This window comes from Cupressus sempervirens, chromosome 9 (assembly GCF_028749045.1).
Source record: "Cupressus sempervirens isolate cs-2001-9-10 chromosome 9, ASM2874904v1, whole genome shotgun sequence".
In the NCBI taxonomy this organism is placed as follows: domain Eukaryota; kingdom Viridiplantae; phylum Streptophyta; class Pinopsida; order Cupressales; family Cupressaceae; genus Cupressus; species Cupressus sempervirens.
In genome coordinates this window covers 615,471,701-615,478,499 of record NC_143126.1, presented here as the reverse complement: position 1 = coordinate 615,478,499, position 6,799 = coordinate 615,471,701, and positions in this window count along the sequence as shown.

Genomic DNA, 6,799 nt, shown 5'->3' with positions numbered 1-6,799 from the left:
GGAAAACAGCCTTCAAGACCAAGGAGGGTTTTTATGAGTGGTTAGTCATGCCCTTTGGATTGACAAACGCCCCAAGTACCTTCATGCGGCTCATGAATGAGGTACTTAAGAAGTTCTTGGGAAAATTTGTTATTGTCTATTTTGTTGATATTTTAATTTTCAGCAAGACTTTGGAAGAACATTTACTACATATTCGTAGTGTCCTTGAAAGGCTAAGGGAAGAGAACTTGTTAATTAATCTGAAGAAGTGTATCTTTGCAAAAAGGGAGTTAGTCTATTTGGGGTTTGTTATATCACCTGAAGGTCTCAAAATGGATCCAGAGAAGGTAAAAGCCATCTTGGAATGGCCTACTCCAATGTCTGCTACTGAGGTAAGATCATTTCATGGTCTAGTTAGTTTTTATAGGAAGTTTATTAAGAATTTAAGTGGCATATGTGCACCCCTAACTGATACAATAAGAGGGGATAGAAAAGAGTTCAAATGGACTATAGCAGCTACGAGAAGTTTTTAATTGCTAAAGAAGAAGGTGATAGAATAGCCTATGTTGGCACTTCCAAATTTTAGAAAAGTTTTCTAGGTGGATTGTGATGCCAGTGGCAGCGCTATTGGGGCTGTATTAAGCCAAGAAGGTAAGCCTATTGCATATTTTAGTGAAAAATTGAATGATGCAAAGAAGAAGTATTCTGTTTATGATCAAGAGTTCTATGCAATAGTTCAGGACTTAAAGAAATGGAGGCATTATTTATTGCCAAAGAAATTTGTTTTGTATACTGATCATCAGGCATTACAGTACCTAAATAGCCAAAGTAAATTGAATCAGAGGCATATGAAGTGGGTAGAGTTCTTGCAGAATTATACATTTGTGTTGAAGCATAGAAGTGGAAAATCTAACACGGTTGCAGATGCACTAAGTAGGAGACAGTTGTTGCTTACAATAATGCAGGTTGAAGTAGTTGGGTTTGATGAACTCAAGAATTTGTACCCTGAGGATCCTAATTTTGCTGAAGCATGGAAAGCTTGTAAAGAACCTGTTGCTATAGATAGAACCAAGTGGTTAGACTATTTGATTCAGGATGGCATGTTGTTCAAAGGTAGTCAATTGTGCATTCCAAGGAGTTTCATGAGGGAAAATTTGAGGGAAAATTTGATTAAGGAGAAACACAGTGGAGGGATGGTAGGACATTTTGGTCGAGATAAGACCATTGCCATTCTTAGAGAACATTATTTTTGGCCTCAAACTTCACAGGATGTGAAGAAGTTTGTACAGAGTTGCCAGGTTTGTCAAGTTGCCAAGGGGTTTAGTCACAATACTGGCCTATATCAGCCATTGCTTATTCCATCAAGGCCATGGGAGGACATAAGTATGGATTTTGTTCTTGGATTGCCAAGGACACAAAGGGGTAATGACTCAGTATTCATGGTGGTTGATAGGTTCTCCAAAATGGCACATTTCATTCCATGCCACAAAACTCATGATGCTATCCATATTGCAGACTTGTTTTTCAAAGAGGTGGTAAGACTACATGGTCTTCCAAGGAGTATAGTTTCTGATAGAGATACTAAATTTGTGTGGTATTTTTGGAGGACATTATGGAAGAAGTTGAGAACAGACCTAAAATTCAGTTCCACACATCACCCACAGACTGACGGCCAAACAGAAGTGGTAAATAGAAGTCTGGGCAATTTGCTGAGATGTTTAGTTGGGGATAAGCCCAAGGGATGGGATTTGATTCTACCACAAATAGAGTTTGCTTACAATAACTCTATAAATAGGAGTACTAGAAAATCACCATTCCAAATTGTATGTGGGAATAGCCCAAGGACTGCACCAGAATTGAGGAAGATAGAGCAAGGGGAGAGGACAAGTGCTAAAGCGAAAGAATTTGCTGAACATATCAAGCATGTACATGAGGAGGTTCAAGCACACATTACCAAGATGAATCAAGAGTATAAAGCTAGGGCTGATCAAAGGAGAAGACATAAGGAATTCCAAGTAGGGGATCTAGTCATGGTGCACTTACGAATAGAAATATTTCCAGCCGGTACTTACAACAAGCTAAAAATGAAGAAATTTGGCCCCTACAAAATTTTGAAGAAACATGACTCAGGAAATGCATATGAAGTGGAGCTGCCAAATGGTATTCACATTTCTCCCATTTTCAACATTGCAAATTTAACAGAGTATCATGATGATGGTGTAGATGAGGAGCTGGTGTTAGAGCCATGTCCAATTCCTGCTTCTAAGAAGGAGGAGATAGAAGACATTCTAGATCATCATGTGGGTAGGAGTACCAGAAATAGGCAATATGAAGAGTATTTGGTCAAATGGAAAGGACGACCGATCGAGGACTCAACTTGGATTTCAGTAGCTGAGGTTTCCCATTTGGGATTTCCTCTACCATTCATAAAGTGACAGGGTCACTTTTCAATCTACCCTAGGTGTCTGATGCAGGAGCATCCAGAGTTATAAGGGCAATCTTGTGTCACCCAAAAAAATGTACTTAGACTTAGTTTATGTTTCATGTGTTTTCATTTTTGGACACCCATTTGGGTCAAATAAAGGTTCCAACTCTCACAGTTCCACTATTAGTGTGCTAGAAAATCTCAAAAAAATAGGAGCATGTAATTAGGTCATCATTTTGGTAAACTAGAAGGTGTGAATTGGCCAGATGAATGTAATTGTGATTTAGAACATTCTAGAAAAAGAATCAGGTCAAAATGCCCCATGGTTTGAAAGTTATTGCAGTTTTTCAAATTTTGGAGACCTCCTAAGAATGCTTCAAAGTCAAGTTAGGGGCATTAAATGACCATGAAAAGGGCCAAAAAATGGGGGACAAGTGACGCTGGTCCATAGGGCTATAGATCACTTCGAGAGCTTTTCAAAAATGTAAATGGTTTGTCAATCGGAGCTACGGTTCAAAAGTTATGCCTCTCAGAAGTTCGATTACCATTTTTGGATTCTTCTAGATTTGCGCCGACTTCTAACGCAGCTTCTGGAGCCTGCTATTTGGTTGGTGGATGCCTACTAGCACCTTCTAGAATATATTCCTAGTCCTTAACCCTTCGGGGTCTATTTAAGGAGATTCCTGGCATTGTAAAAGGCAATTCAGAGTGGAGTTTGAGAGGAGGTACTGAAAGGAGAAATTATCTCCACATTTATGCTATTGTAAACCCTTAGGGCATGTTTTGAAGTTTATTTTCTCTGTACTGAATGTGCTAGCTTATTTTTCAGTTAATACAATTTCCCTTTTCTGTTGTGTCCATTCTATTCTTGGGTTGTTTTCCCCATCAGAATTAGATCATATTGAGAAGAATGATACATGGGAATTTGTTCCTATACCTAAAGACAACAACATTATAAGAACTAAATGGGCTTTGAGAAATAAGATGAATGACCAAGGTGAGGTTGTGAAAAATAAAGAAATATTGGTATGCAAAGGATATTCACAACAATAAGGTATTGATTATGAGAAAACATTTGCACCAGTTACTAGAATAGAAGTAGTTAGAATATTTTTGACTTATACAGCTAACAAGAAATTCAAAGTGTATCAGATGGATGTAAAGTTAGCATTTATAAATGGATAACTTGAAGAAGAAGTTTACATTGAGAAACCTAAAGGTTTTCCTTTGACAAAGGGAGATATGATCTGCAAGTTAAAGAAAGCAGTGTATGGCTTGAAGAAAATACAAAGAGCTTGGTATGTGAATTTAAACAAATATTTGGCAAAACTAAGATTTTCTAAAGCTACTGCAGATAGCAATTTGTATTTGAAATAAATTGAGAATGGTTTGTTGATTATTAAAGTATTAATGGATGATATAATGTTTGGAGGAGATGATAAAGCATGTGAAGCATTTACAAGTCAAATGAAGGAGTTTGAGATGAGCATGGTTGGTGAGATGAAGTACTTCTTGGGTCTACAGATTGTGTAGAACATTAAAGATATTTCCTTATCATAGACTAATAACTTGAAATTTTTTTTGAAATTTTTTGTTTTGGAAAGTTGTAAACCTATTGGTACACCTATAGTAATTGGTCATACATTATCTAGCAAAGATGAGACACCTACTATTCAACAAAAGAAGTACAAATCTAAGATTGAAGGTTTGCAATATCTGACACATACAAGATCATGCATAGCTAATGTAGTTAGAATTATTGTGAGATTTTAGTTTGATCCTAAAGAAGCACATTATGTAGGAAAAAAAAAAAAAATTTAGATACTTAAAGGGTACACCTCAGTTTGGGTTGTGGTATGATAGATCAAATGACTTTACTCTATGTGTATATATTGATAAGGATTTAGTAGGTAGTATGGATGACATAAAGAGTACAAGTGGTGGAGCATTTTTCTTAGGAGGAAGATTGGTTTCTTGGCTAATAAAGAAACAAGATTGTATTTCACAAAGCATGACAGAAGTAGAGTATGTCCTAGCACCAAATAATTACAATTACATTATATGGATGAAGTAGACATTGAAGGATATTGGAGTTGATTTTTTGAGCTTATTTTCATACATTTTGATAACACAAGTATAGTAAGTATGTCTAAGAATCCTATGTTACATTCTAAGACTAATCACATATCTATTAAGTATCATGTTTTGAGAGAGAAAGTTGCAGAGAAATATATTAGACTGGGGTATATTAGTATAAAGGAGCATATAGCACATAATTTTACAAAGCCTTAACCAAAGGATATGTTTGAATATTTGAGATGTATGACTAGGGTTATGCCCTACCTACTTTAGAGTAGATGATGTAGAGGATGCATTAGTTGAGTTGTATAGATTACTATTATTTATTTGGATTGAATGCTTGATGCTTCCTCTATGGGGGATTATCTATGTTTGAGTTGACTCATGAGGGACTCTTTATAGTTGGTATTTCAATAGTGTCTTTGGACACTTGAAATTATTGAAGCTATTGAAAAGAAGAATGAAATTATGATGCATTTTTCATTGATTTCAATAGGGGAGAGAATGCATGAAAAACATCCCCTAAGAATAGGGGAGAGAATTATCTCTTGAGAATGATGGAGAGAGTGCATGAGAAATGTCTTCAAGATATGGGGATGTATTCAATGGGGAGGAAGTAGTACTAATGAAGATTTATTCCTAAGAGATTCATATTTGATTGGTGAAGAGGATTTGAAAAGAAGAAGACTCTAGTAGTAGAATAGTTGCAATGGAGTGATGTTTTCTATTCTTGGAAATTAGATGTTTTTCATTTATGTTGCCATCAATGCCAAAGGGGGAGATTGTTGGCATGACTGTTGATGATATTCATATGGGGGACTATCCTAGAATTTGGGAGATTGTTTGTGTGTTCATATGTTTCATTCATATTAGTGTTTGTCATTGATGTCAATTTACTAAAGACTGATAAGTAACAGATATAGATTGAGATCGTATGATTCAAGAATTAAAGATGACATCAAGCACTATTGAGGACACATTATATAGAGTGTCCTCATGCTATGGTTAAGAGTGCATGTAGAAAATTGAACATTGGTAACATTTATTCAAGATTTACGTAATGCAATTTATAGTCAAAGTTCCTAGAAGTGGTTTCTGGTAATCAGGTTAGATCTCCTAAGAGGGATATAATCTAGTTATGCATAGTTGTATAAAGATAGAAGACATCATCAGGATGATGTGAGTGAGTGCATGAAGTCTAAGGTTGTACATGTAAAATATTTAAAGAACCAACAGTGTTATGTAATTATCAAAAGATGTAATGTAATGAGTATTTTTTATCTTAATGAGGTCCTATTGTAATTGTATATTGGGAAAGCCTCAAGGATAACTCAATAAATTAATTTTAGGACTTGGTATAATGTAAATTTATTTTCCTTATGATTAAGGATGACATATGAGATGATTTTGAAATAGAAACTAAATTGTAAGTGTGAGTTACGTGTAAGTGATCTAATAGATTATTGTGATGTGAGTTTGTGGATCTAGTATTGAGATCTAAGAAGATTTGGTACAATAGAGACATGGTGAATGAGTTCAATGATTATATTTGGTAGAGACCAATTAGACAGTGAGTTCAATGGTCTTGTCCTTGAAGCTATTTGGACAGTGGGTCCTTTTGCCTTCCACAACTCCTAACAAGGTTTAAATCTCCTCATAGGGATTCAAAGTCCCCTAATATGGACTGATATGTATTGAATGTATTTCATTAGCTCCTAATAGAGTTCATCCTCTTACAAGAAATTTATATATTAGTACATAATTATGTGGGTATGATACCCACTGTGGTTCTTCCTTTGAGCAAGGATTTCCCTAGTTAACAAATCTGGTGTTATTGTGTATGGATATTGGACTTGTTAACTACATGTTTTAGATTTACTAAGGATAAGAAAAGTTGTTTTGATTGTATAACTGATTCACACCCCCCTCCCCCCCTACTCTCATTTATCTTGGTGGATTTTACTTTCTAACTGGATAAGAAAATAAATAATTATTTGTGAAGAAAAAGTATTATAGTTAGAAATTCATGTATAATTTTACAATCTTTTATTGAAAATAAAATAATCAAATTAAAGATATTAGAGAATTAAATTTCCATAAGAAATAAAATAACATGCATAAATAATCTCTTTTTTTTCCAAAATATCTTTAAGAAATCTCATTTCAAAAAAAAAATTCGAGATGAAAGTAGAAATGAAATTTAGGTTAAATAATTCTTCTCTACAAAAAAATTATATAATTTATTTATTTTAAATTTTCATAATTAAAAATTAGCGCTGAATCATAAAGAAAAATGATAACAGTTGTCTTCTCATC